This window comes from Otolemur garnettii, unplaced genomic scaffold (assembly GCF_000181295.1).
Source record: "Otolemur garnettii isolate 467f Iridium unplaced genomic scaffold, OtoGar3 scaffold00114, whole genome shotgun sequence".
NCBI classification, from domain to species: domain Eukaryota; kingdom Metazoa; phylum Chordata; class Mammalia; order Primates; family Galagidae; genus Otolemur; species Otolemur garnettii.
Window position 1 is genome coordinate 5849487 of NW_003852509.1, and position 13502 is coordinate 5862988.

At 43.4% G+C, this 13502-nt stretch overlaps 1 protein-coding gene across 1 annotated transcript in view; it reads left to right on the plus strand.

Annotated features, from left to right (window-relative positions):
* The first annotated feature begins 8357 nt into the window (after positions 1 to 8357).
* PLEKHB2 (pleckstrin homology domain containing B2) overlaps positions 8358 to 13502 on the plus strand; it is a 28945-nt gene continuing 23800 nt past the window's right edge. The window contains exon 1 of the mRNA XM_003797287.3: positions 8358 to 8413. The gene's annotated coding sequence lies outside the window, so the exon portion shown is untranslated. The remainder of the gene's footprint in view (positions 8414 to 13502) is intronic.

Here is a 13502-nt window from a genome sequence, read left to right on the forward strand (position 1 = left end):
AGCCATCTTTGTTGTTTGGCGGGCCCGGGCTGGGGATTCAAACCTGCCACCTTAGGTGTATGTGGCTGGCACCTTAGCTGCTTGAGCCACAGGCGCCGAGCCTAAATGAATGAATCTGTATTTGTCCTGGAAACAAGTTTAGGGTGCCACCAGTTAACTGAAGATTTTGAGGCAGTTGAGCATGACAGAAAATATTTGGGTTTGGAGGCTTTGGATTTAAAATGGGTAACCAAGAACACACTTTGTCGCTCCTTAGACTTCTGTGACATAGATGATAGATGTTTAATAGCTGATAAGCAGCACAGCAAATTGAAGAAGTAGCAGAGGTACAAGTGGATTGGGGGAGGGCAGGCACTTTGATGTGAATGAATGAAATAAGCAGAAAGGCTACAACCCAGAGCAGGAGTTGGGAGAAGGGGGGTGGGGGAGAACTAGACCTGTAAACAGGAACATTAGCTTCAAGGCTGCTTGTGCCCCCGCTGTGGCCATCTCATTTCCTCATTCTTGTGTGCATGGGTCGCTTCATGTTTACAGTGGACACAACCTCAGCTACTTTCCTCAAAAGAAATGGATTGAGGCTCCGCGCCTGTAGCTCAAGTGGCTAGGGTGCCAGCCACATCCACCAGAGCTGGTGGGTTTCAGTCCAGCCTGGGCCTGCCAAACAATGACAACCATAACCAAAAATAGCCGGGCATTGTGGTGGGTCCTTTAGTCTTAGCTAACTGGGAGGCTGAGGCAAGAGAATCACTTAAGCCCAGGAGTTGGAGGCTGCTGTGAGTGGGGATGCCATAGCACTCTACCCAGGGTGATAGCTTGAGGCTCTGTCTCAAAAAAAAAAAAAAAAAAAGAAAGAAAGAAAGAGAGAGAGAGAGAGGAAAGAAAGAAAGAAAGAAGTGGATTTAACTGTCTAAAGAAAGCCAAGACTTCTCAGTATCTGTGGAGGGTAAAATGAAGTCAAATTTAGAAATGCAAAATCTCATTGTTTCCCGCCCAAAAAAGGCAGTTCCAAAATTTCCTTACAGGAGGAACAAAGTTGCAGCCAGCTGGTTGGGAGAGATTCCTAGCCCTGGACTGGACTCTGCATCAGCTTGATGGGTATTCTGTTCTTATTAGGACTATGTATCTATTTGAGATGGTGCCAGTGAAGGTTGTGGGTGGCTGAAGTCATACTGCTGTACCCTAAGTACCACCTCTGCTCCTTTTTTAAAAAATTATTAAATCATAGCTGTGTACATCAATGCAATCATGGGGTACAATGTGCTGGTTTTATGTACAATTTGAAATATTCTCATCAAACTGGTTAACATAGCCTTCATGGCATTTTTAGTTATTGTGTTAAGATATCTATCTATAGTCTACATTTAGTAAATTTCACGTATACCCTTACGTATACCCTTGTAAGATGTAGCCTAGGTGTGTTCCCACCAATTACCCTCCCTTCACCCATACTTCCTCCTCCCCGCCCTCCCTCTTCCCTTTCCCCATATTCTTGGGCTGTAATTGGGTTATAGCTTTCTTTTCTTTTCTTTTCTTTTTTTTTTTTTTTGAGATGGAGCCTCAAGCTATCCCCCTGGGTAAAGTGCCATGGCATCACAGCTCATAGGAACCTCCAACTCCTGGGCTCAAGCGAGTCTTCTGCCTCTGCCTCCCAAGTAGCTGGGACCACAGGCGCCCGTCACAGCGCCCGGCTATTTTTTGGTTGCAGCCATCATTGTTGTTTTCATATGAAAGCTATAAATTGGTTTAATTATAGGGCTGAGTACATGGGATACTTTTCTTCCATTTTTGAGACACTTTGCTAAGAAGAATATGTTCCAGCTCCATCCATGTAAACATGAAAGAGGTAAAGTCTCTATCTTTCTTTAAGGCTGCATAATATTTCATGTTGTACATATACCACAATTTATTGATCTAGTCATGGGTTGATGGGCACTTGGGCTTCTTCCATGACTTAGCAATTATGAATTGGGCTGCAATAAACATTCTGGTACAAATATCTTTGTTATCATGTTATTTTTGGTCTTCTGGATATATACCTAGTAGAGGAATTGTAGGATCAATGGCAGGTCTATTTTTAGATCCATAAGTGTTCTCCAAACTTCTTTCCAAAAGGAACGTACTAGTTGACATTCCCACCAGCAGTGTAGAAGTGTCCCCTTTTCTCCACATCCACGCCAACATCTCTGGTTTGGGGATTTTGTGATGTGGGCTAATCTTATTGGAGTTAGGTGATATCTCAAAGTAGTTTTGATTTGCATTTCTCTGATGATTATGAATGATGAGCATTTTTTCATATATCTGTAGGCTGTGCCCCTGTAGTCTTCAGGGAAGTTTCTCTTCAAGTCCCTTGCCCACCCTGAGATGGGATCACTTGTTCTTTTCTTGCTAATACCTTTGAGTTCTCTGTGGATTTTGGTTATTAAACCTTTGTCAGAGACATAACCTGCAAATATCTTCTCCCATTTTGAGGGCTGTCTGCTTGCTTTACTTACTGTGTTCTTGGTTGTGCAGAAGCTTTTTAATCAGGTCCCAGTAATGTATTTTTGGTGTTGCTTCAATTGCCCGGGTGGCAGGGTCCTCTTCATAAAATATTTGCCCAGGCCAATTTCTTCAAGTATTTTCCCTGCACTTTCTTCTAGTATTTTTATAGTTTCATGTCTTAAGTTTAAATCTTTAATCCAGTGAGAGTCTATCTTAGTTAATGGTGAAAGGTGTGGGTCCAGTTTCAGTCTTCTATAGGTCACCAGCCAGTTCACCCAGCACCATTTGTTAAATAGGGAATTCCCCCCCCCCCTTGAATGTTTTTAATTGGCTTGTCAAAGATCAAATAACGGTAAGTAGCTGGGTTCATCTCTTGGTTCTCTATTCTGTTCCGTACATCTACCTCTCTGTTTTTGATCAAACCATGCTGTTTTGTTCACTAGGGATTTATAGTATAGTCTGAGGTCTGGTAGTGTGATTTCCTCTGCTTTGTTTTTATTTCTGAGTATTGTCTTGGCTAGTCAAAGTTTTTTCCGATTCCATATAAAACAAAGCATTATTTTTTCGAGATCTTTATAACAGTGGAGCTTTAATAGGGATTGCATTAAAATTGTATATTTCTTTGGGTAGTATGGTAGTATTTAACTACCCATTCTTCCCAGCCATGAGCATGGTATGTTTTTCCATTTGTTAACATCTTCAGCTATTTCTTTTCTCAGAGTTTCATAGCTCTCCATGAAAGATTTTTCACATCCTTTGTTAGGTAAACTCCCAAGTATTTCATCTTCTTTGGTACTACTGTAAAAGGGATAGAGTCCTTGACTGTTTTTTCATCTTGACTATTGTTGGTATATATAAAGGCTACTGATGTACGAGTGTTGGTTTTGTAACCCGAGATGCTGCTGCATTCCTTGATCACTTCTAAGAGTTCTGTAGTAGAATCCCTAGTGTTTTCCAGATATACAATCATATCATCTGCGAAGAGTGAAAGTTTTGATCTCTTCTGACCCTGTGTGGAAACCCTTGATCACATTTTCTTGCCTAAATGGTTAAGACTTCCATTACCATGTTAAAAAGCAGTGGAGACAATGGGCAACCTTGCCTGGTTCCTGATCTGAGTGGAAATGATTTCAGTTTAACTCCATTCAATATGATATTGGCTGTGGGTTTGCTGTAGATTGTCTCTATCAGTTTAAGAAATGTCCCTTCTATTCTTAACACAATAATCAAGTAAATGAGGCAAAAGCTATATTAATTAGTTTGATGTAAGCACATCAAATTATATAAAAAAATCAATACATTGTACCCCACATATGCACAAATATATTCATGATCTATGTGTATGTGACTTAATAAATAAAAAGGCAAAAGAAAAAAAATGTCCCATCTATTCCAATTTCATCTCTGCTACTTTTATATATACAAATAATTCCTTGAGATATTCTAGAAAAAACAAAAATGAAACTCAGTGAAGATGAGAACAAGAACAGCTGTGATTTACTTAGAAAATATGAAAGGTAGAACTATAAAAGAATGTCCATTACCTCCTGTTACTTGGAAGATTCTCATTCCAAGTGGGAAGACATAGTATTTTACTTCATGTCGTGTTCAAAGTTTCTTTTTTTTTTTTTTTTTTTGTAGAGACAGAGTCTCACTTTGTTGCCCTTGGTAGAGTGCCGTGGCATCACACAAGCTCACAGCAACCTCCAACTCCTGGGCTTAGGCGATTTGCCTTAGCATCCTGAGTAGCTGGGACTACAGGCTCCTGCCACAGTGCCTGGCTATTATGGTTACAGTTCAGCCGGGGTCACGTTTGATCCCGCTACCTTCGGTATATGGGGCCGGTGCCCTACTCACTGAGCCACAGGTACTGCCCTGGAAGTTTCTTTTTTCAACACAAGAACTATCACTTTCTTTTGATACAGAAGACCATACTAATAATTGGACAACAAAGGGAGTGGGGCTAAGGAGCAGGCAACATGGCTTGACTAAATTGAGGGCCACAGAGGGGGATGGCTGAGGAGGTGCCTGTGTGGTTCCTTGACATTCCCTTGTGTTTCAGTCCACATGTTCAGGACAGACATTGTGGGGCTGGAAAGCAGGAGTCCTCACTTGCAGTGGCCTTCTCCCTCCTGGACTCTTTGTCAGCAAACTTGGACAGAAAGCCAATTTTATTAAACCAGAAAACTTATTAGGGGATACTGCCTGCTCCAGTTTCTGGATTACCTACTTAAAAGGAACTAGATTCAAGTATTACTTCTTCCTGTTGTTTAAGTGATGCATATTTATTATAGAAAATTTGGAAAATGCAGAAAAGTTAAAAAAAAAGTCATCCACAATCGAATCACTCAAAGATAATTTTTTTTTTTTTGAGACAGAGTCTCACTTTGTCACCCTCAGTAAAATGCTGTGGCATCACAGCTCGCAACAACCTCAAATTCTTGGGCTCAAGCAATTCTCTTACCTCACCTTCCCAATTAGCTGGGACTACAGGTTCCCACCACAATGCCTGGCTATTTATTTTTTTAAGAGATGAGGTCCATTCTGGCTCAGGCTGGTCTTGAACTCATAGCTCAGGCACTCCACTAGCCTCTACTTCCCAGAGATTACAGGCATAGAGGAAGGAACCTTTAATTGCTAATGAGAACTCAGGTGCCTCAAGGCATAAAATGCTGAGTTCCAGGGAACAGTTCTTCCAAACTCTTTTATACCTTTTGTTCTTCAGCTCGGTATCAGCTACATAGTTATAGTTAACAGATGTTAGATCAAAGGAAAGTTCTCAATTAGCAAGAAACAAATCACAAAGAGTTAATGATTATATTTCTGGAGAAACCAGGGTGCTGTTATTTGTTCCGTAGTCTCCTTTTTTTTCTTTTCATTGTCATTTTAGCTCAGTGTAAAGTTTGTTCTTATCTTTGGAGGAGGAGTTCTTCTGCAGCTGTCTGCTGCTTTCTCAGGATCATTAAGAAATATAAGATTTATTTCTCCTTCTTCAGTCAAGGCTAGACTTTGAGCCTTACTGAGGGATGGTCAAGAAGCCTAGTGATCTCAAGCAACTCACCCAAACTTATCCATGAGTGGCAGAGCCAGGAAAATTCTCATGTGATGCCAACCTCTAAACTCTTGTGTTGACCAAGCCACAATTTCTTGCAAAAGATCATATTGCAGGCATCATAGGATTTCCCCACTTTGTATTCTTTTCCCCCAAACTAGAGCTGGGTTAAGACAGAGCTCTTACTGGCAGTTTGGTATTTTGAAGACTAGTAACAATAGAACTTTCCCAAAGTTTTTAAAGTGTTTTCCCCTTTATTTAGACATAATATGTAAAAGTGAACAAACCTTGTTGATACCAGAATTTTGTCTTCTCTCTTGGCTGGCTCGCCAAATCTGATACCAGAGTTTCAGGTTCTTGGTCTTGGTGATTTGAAGACTAAATCCATGGACCATAGATCAGTGGTAAGACAGAATTTATTTATAGAAAAGAATACAAAAACACTAAATTTCCCAGTAGGGAGAAAAAAACCCAAGTTGGGAGAGAAAAGCTCTCCCTGTTTCTCTCCCCGTCTCTCCCACATAGGGGTATATATAGGTGCATGGGCTCCTTCTATGTGAGGCCAGGAGATGAATGGACACAGTCCCTTCCGCTGGGGCAATGTGAATGAATGCATTAATGAATGGACACAGTCCCTTCACAGAATTGAGGCTAGGAAACTTACATGAAATTGACCTAGGCATAGGAAATGGGGGTTCCCTATTCAGTTATAAGTGCAAAGGGAAGGAGACAGTGTCTCCTTCCAAGGTACCAGTGTCTCTCCAGCAGTTGTCTGGTCCCTTTGGCTATTGGAGCCTCTGGTGGGGGTGGGAGGCTCCCCCGCCCTGCCTAAGCACCAGCCCCCTGGTTACTGAGCTGCACCAATACCACCAAGGCAGAGGCAGCAGGTCCTCCAGCTCAGCTTGGCTGAGCTGGCTGGGGCGCCACCTGTCCTGTATCACTGTGTGCAGCTTGATAAATTTTACTTACACACATGTACCCACCATTCAGATCAATATATAGAACATCTCAACACTCCATAAGTGGGGTTGCCTGGAGGCACCCTTAAGCCCCTTCCTAGGCAGTACCTGGACCCCACCTCCAAAGACTCTGCAGGGGGTTAAAGCATCTCAAAAGTTCAGTAGTAAAGATAATTAATATTTCTTTCTTTTTTTTTTTCCTATTCCAATGCCTTAAAAAGAAAAAATGTACACTAGCCGGGTGTTGTGGCAGGTTCCTGTAATCCCAGCTACTTGGGAGGCTGAGTCAAGAGAATAGCTTAGGCCCAAGAGTTTGAGGTTGCTGTCAGCTGTGATGCCAGGCACTCTACTCAGGGCAACATAGTGAGATTCTTTCTCAATAAATAAATAAATACACACACTTTTCATTATGGAATAATTTTCGATTTACAGAAAAGTTACAAAGGTAGTTAACCTTCCACACAATTTCTGCTAATGTTAACATTTTACGTAATCATAGCACATTTATCAAAATTAAAAATTAACTAAGCTCAACATTTTATTTAAATTTATAAATTTTTCACCAACATCCTTTATTCTGTTCCAGGAACCCATGCAGAACACAACCACATTACATATGACAGTTTCTCTGGTTTTCTTGTTTTTGTTTTTGAGACCTGAGTTTTGAAGAGTACCAGTTAAGTATTTCATGGACTACGGCTCGGCGCCTGTGGCTCAAGCGGCTAAGGCGCCAGCCACATACACCTAAGGTGGCGGGTTCGAATCCAGCCTGGACCCGCCAAACAACAATAATGGCTGCAACCAAAAAATAGCCGGGCATTGTTGCGGGCGCCTGTAGTCCCAGCTACTTGGGAGGCTGAGGCAGGAGACTCGCTTGAGCCCAGGAGTTGGAGGTTGCTGTGAGCAGTGAAGCCATGGCACTCTGCCCAGGAGGACAGCTTGAGGCTCTGTCTCAAAAAAAAAGTATTTCATGGACTATCTCTCAGATGGAATAATGTTAGATTTGGGTTATGGTTTTTCCTTCAAATCACATGAAGGGTACATATAGTGCTATCAGTATGTCTAATCACTGTTGATAGTGACCTTGATCACTAGCCGAGGTAGTCTTTGTTAGGTGTTTCCACTGTAAAATTTCTTTCCTGTCCTTTCTACACCGCAGTCTTCGGAGGGAGGTAACTAGGCACAGCCCACACTTGAGGGTGCGTGGGAATTACTACACACTTCTGGATTAGGCATTAATAGAATTCCTCTGGAAGGAAGATTTATTTCTTCTCCCTCATTTATTTATAATCAGTTCAGACTGATTATTTTTTATACTGACAAGTATATTTTATACTCTAAGTCAGCGGTTCTGAACCTGTGGGTCTCGACCCACAGGAACTGTATTAAAGGGCCCCGGCATTAGGAAGGTTGAGAACCACTGCTCTAGGTTGTTACTTAATCTATGTAATTAATTTTGCTCCTCAAGTTTGGCCGTTGTGAGGTCTTCCAGGCCAACCTCTGCATCCTGTCCCAGCTCTAGCTCTCTTCCGGTTTGCAGGGTGCTCCGGTCTCCGCTTCCACTTTCTGCGACCCAGTCCTAGAGTCATCGCTCCTCTAACAGCCTTGGCCCTTTTATTGCAGAGAGAGATTCAGAAACGACGATCAGGCGCTAATAATTCCTAAGCAGTAGAAAATTACGCCCGTATTTAAGAGCTGATAAACTTCTGGATGCCCCACTCCCCTTCGCAGCCTAGGACCGCCCAGATTCCCAGCTCCACTACAATTCCCGACAGGCCCCGCGCCTGACGCATGCGCACCGCGGCGGTGACGTCAGGGCAGCGGCGAGGTCACCGACGTGCAGCAATCCGAGCCGAGGAGACCGAGCTGCGTCCTTGCTTTCTCCGCACTGGTTCGTGCGCTGCTTTAGGAGCGTTCTCAGGTAAACGTCCCTATTCGGTTCGGGAGACCTCAGCCCCTTCCCCCTCCGGCGTGTGCCACTCCGGAGCCTCTCCTAGAGCTGCCGAGCCCTCCCCGAGCGCTCCTGACCAGTCTCGCGCTCCTCCGAGCCTCTCCCGGGTTCTCCTACTCGCTCCCCTTCCCCAGTGTGTCCCCGCCCTAACCTATGGAATGGCCGGGCCGCGACGCTCCGAGTGGACTCTATCCACCTTACCAGCCCCCGCCCATCCACCCCCTTCTGCGGCGTCCCCCCACCTATGCTCTCCTAGAGCGGACCAGCCCCGAGCCCCACCTCTGCGGCCCCAGCCCTGCTTTCTTCCTGGCCGCTCTTGAATCTGTACACGTCCACCCGCGGAACCTTCTGCTGCCCTCCTTCCGGAGTTTCGCCACCTCCACCCCTGCGGCCTCCTGCGCTTTAGGGGACTTGGGCTTTCTCTGTTTCCTCCTGCCCGGAGGTCATCTCCTCCTCAGGAGACCGGAATGGTTTTCAGCATTGCTCTCGCGGATGGGGCCCGCCCCCGCTTCATTTCACTTGCTTTTTAGTTTTTCTGTGTCTTTAGTTGTAGGTGCTTGGTGTATCCTGTTTTTTCACGTTTAATTCTTTTACCCAGCTAGATTGAGAATTCCAGAGGTCGGGGATTTTTATTTCGCGTTAGCATAGATTGTTTTTCCCCCTTAAACTTGAAGTGCAGATCAGTTCACGTAGAAGAGGGTTCTTAAAGGAGCTAATATTAGGATTCTGGTGTTTCAGAGACGGTGGAGAAAGGAATGAGGTGAGTCAGTCAAAAAATCTGGGGGAACATTAATTCTAAACGACACTGACTCCTGGTTTTAGGGAATCTTTCACTTTGTTTTCATGCCTAGAAAATGGAGGAGCGCTAACAGATAATGAGAGGACTATTCCGTGGTCTTCTGGGACCTTGGAGAGAACTATTGCCAATGCAGGAAGTGACTTGTCTGAAGTTACACGGGGAGTTAGGATTTGAGCTGGGACTGTTTAACTGTTTACTTATGGCCCTCAACATTTGTTGAACAAATAAATGGCAAGTTTGTACTTATGTCTGTGCAATGGGTGTATTTACCTGATCGCCTGTGGGTGTGGGGGAATACCGCTGTGACTAATTCCACGGTGGTGTTCTGGAGCCTTCCCTGGGCTGGTTTGCTGGACATTGATTGATAGGACTAGGGCTTGGGAAGAGACCATCTCTGGCTGGGCAGATGCTTTCTGGGCTTCCCCTGTGCTTGGTATTTACTGTGTGGTAGTGATCTCTTTTCCACACTCTTTTTCCCTTTTCACACTCATCTCCCTGAGGGTGTAGAAGTCCATCGTGTTTTACAGACCACATAGTGTCAAGACATTTTGTAGTGGTCTGTGAATGCTTACTGAAGGAGGCTGCGGGAAAAGAACACCAACCTGACATCAGTGCTTTACCAGCATAGTATGTTAAGGGTGTGAGCACATTGTATAAGTAAGTTTCCTGCTAACCTTAAGGGTTATGAGTTTATGAAATGTGAATAGCAGCAATATAAAAAGGACAGATGTCATTGGTATAGTAACATTATTCCTTGGGAAGACGCAAGTTTTTCTCACCTTCTGAAAGCTTTGCTACACTTCTTAGCTTGCATTAATAATTGATATTTATGACTTTCACCTGCCTTTCTTCTGTCTTACTGGATGTCTAAATAAATTAGAGAAATACTTCATTAGTGTCAGTAACTACCAAAAACCGCAAAGAGTAACCATAAAAATTTTACACAAAAAGGGGCTAGTTGAACCCATCTTGTTTTATTGGTTGTATATTTGCTTCTGAAGTTGATCATGGAAATGGAAAATTGGACTTTCTTGCCTCTTTGCCTTCTTGGCCTGTTAGGTTTGTTATTATAAAGTGGTTCCCAGCTGGAAATGGCCAATGCCACATGTGAACTGATCTCTAAATGCTGATGGGTCACTCGACCCTTCCTTCTGTCACATATTTTGAAATATACCTGGGCCTTCTCTTTGACTTTACTATTGTTGAGGAACAGAGACAAGTTTTCTTCCTTTTCATGAGGAATCTACCTTTATAACTAAGAGAAGGAAATTAGAGGAACTGGGATATTGGGAAGAGTTAGCTGTAGACCTACATCTCCTAAAATCCTTAGACTCTTCATAGTGATGCCTTTTTGTAGGCTAATAATTCACTGCTGGCACGGCTCCCCTTCAGGATAGGGGCTGGTCACTGAAAGACCTAGACTGGAATAGAGGGTTAGGCCCTCCCGCCTAAGGGGAGAGGGGCTGAAGGTTGAGTTGATCACTAGTGGCTAATACTTTAATCAACTGGGAAAGGAACTTTTTTTTTTTTTTTTTTTTTTGAGACAGAGTCTCACTCGGTTATCCGGTAGAGTGCTATGGCGACTTAGCTCACAGCAACCTCAAACTCTTGGGTTCAAGAGATCCTTTCGTCTCAGCCTCCCAAGTAACTGGGACTACAGGTGCCTGCCACAACGCCCAGTTATTTTTTAGACATAGGGCGCCAGGGGGGCGGTGTGTGTCTCACTCTGGCTCAGGTTGGTCTCAGACCTGTGAGCTCAGGCAATCCACCTGCCGGGGCCTCCCAGTGCTGGGATTATAGGCATGAGCCACTGTGCCCAGCCTAGAAAAGCTTTGTTTTTGAAGAGGAATGCAAGCCACCTTTGATTATAAGGAATAGAGAAGGTCGACAATATCAGCGAGCCTTTCCTTTTGGACTGTGGCCCTTGCTCAGAGCTAGAGACTGGGAGGCTAATAAAGGAAGAGGACTAGGAGTTTAAGACTTTCACGTAGGCTGGGTGTGGTGACTTATGCCTGTAATTCTAGCACTCTAGGAGGGTGAGGCATGTGGATTGCTTGAGCTCAGGAGTTCCAGACCAGCCTGAGCAAGAGTGAGATACCCCCCTCCCCCATCTCTACTAAAAATAGAAAAAAAAGCTGGCCAGGCATAGTAATCCAGCTACTCCAAAGGCTGAGGCTAGAGGCTTGGCTCAAACCCAAGAGTTTGAGGTTGCTGCAAGCTAGGCTGACACCACCACACTACCCAGGGCAACAGAGTGGGGAAAACAACAACAACAACAAAATCTCTTTTCTGTCTGGGGTAGGGGGACTTCCACATACTGGGCTCCTCTAAGTGTGGCATCTCATTCCTCTGAGCTCTGCCTGCTGTAGTCAAGTGTAGAGCTTTCTCAGAGGATCTGCCACCTTGCTGTCTCTGCCATTGCTGGGGCAGAATGCCCCAGCCTCGGGTCTCCTACAGTCCCAGTGGCTGACTGTACTGTCTGATCCCTGTGAAGATCCCACAAGGAGATTTTTTTCCTTCCAACTTTTCAGCATACTGGCATGTTAAGTTTCTGCTTAGCATGTTCACGAGACAAAAGTACATATTCCTTATTGTATTAATGTGCAGATTGTTTGCTTCTCCCACACAGTTGAAGTTTAGGTTACCTTGAAGCCTGTCCCTACAGTCTTCCCTGCTTCTCAGGTTTTAGTGCTCTTGAACCCTCAACTCAGAAGTCTAGTTTTTTTGTCTTAAGAAGAAAATTCTGATATCTTAGTAAATGCTACAAATATCCCTTACTATTAACACAGTCGTTTGAATTATCCAGTGAGGAAATGATACTACCATTATCAAAGTGTTTCAGCTTTTTAAAACCAGTCCCTCTGCCTTCAATTGTGTAAAATTGAGCCTACTTTGGAAGGTATGTCTTTTCTGTGATACATTCTACAGCATTTTATCCTCTTTACTGAGGCTGCTTTTCAGTCTCAGTTGCTTTTAATGAACTGTAATTATTACTTTGAATTTGACTCTCAGGACACTCCTGTCATAGTTTGGCCATTAAATGCCCTTTCTTCAGCTGATTGGCTTTCTTTATCCTTTCTCAAGGCACTCTTAAAGCATTTTGCTTTTAACAATAAGACGTCTTAGAGCCATCTCCAGGTAGCCAGCTCGCTTTCAAGGAGTGCTGGCTCCTTTCAGAGGAGACTGGTGTAGAGATAAAAGTCTCTGGCAGCGGATGATGCCTGAGATTGTTCCATGTAATGGCTGAAGGTAGGCAGATGGTACAAGATAAGGAGTTATTTGAGTCAGCAGAGCAATTACCCTTTCAAAAAATCATGAGTTTGTGTTGCTAATACCAGTTCAAAGTTCTTTTCTGTCTTATAATCTGATTTTCCCTTTCTCTAAGTGTTTTGAACTACGGTAGAACCTCCATAGTTGACCCCCTCTTTAAGTTGACCTAATTCTCATGACATGTAGTATGCATGTATCAAGTACAATTGGTCAACACATGGAGGTGGACAACATGTGGAACTAGGGTACTGCTATGTACATGTGGTACATGTTCAGTTTGTGAAAATAGGTCAACCTCAGGAGGTGGTCAGTAGAGCGAGGTGGTCAACTATACAGATTCTAGTGAATTCATATAGGAACACTAAAGATATGTTTATAATGTCCTCTAGATGTAGAAGGTTGGTTTTTTTTTTTTTTTTTGAGATAGTGTCTTATTCTCTTGCCTAGGCTGGAGTGCAGTAGCCTCATTGTAACTCACTGTACCCTCAAACTTCTGGTATCTTCTCTGTCATCATAACTCACTGTACCCTCAAACTCCTGGGCTTAAGTGATCCTCTTGCTTTGGCTTCCCAAGTAGCTGAGACTACAGGCACAGCCATCATGTCTGGCTAATTTTTCTATTTCTTTGTAGAGATGGGGGTCTCACTCTTTCTCAGGCTGGTCTTTTTTATTCTTCTTATTATTTTTTAAATTATGGGTATGTAATAGTTGTATGTATTTATAGGGTACATATGATGTACTGACACAAACATACAATATGAATTAATCAAATCAGGGTAATGGGGTATCCATCACTTCAGTGATAAACATTGGAACTTTCTAGATCCGTTCATTTAGTTAGTTTGAAATACACCTTCATTGTTGATTATAATCACTTTGTTGTGTTATCAAATATTGTTCCTTTTTTTTTTTGAGACAGAGCCTCAAGCTGTCCCCCTGGGTAGAGTGCTGTGGCATTACAGCTCACAGCAACCTCCAACTCCTGGGCTC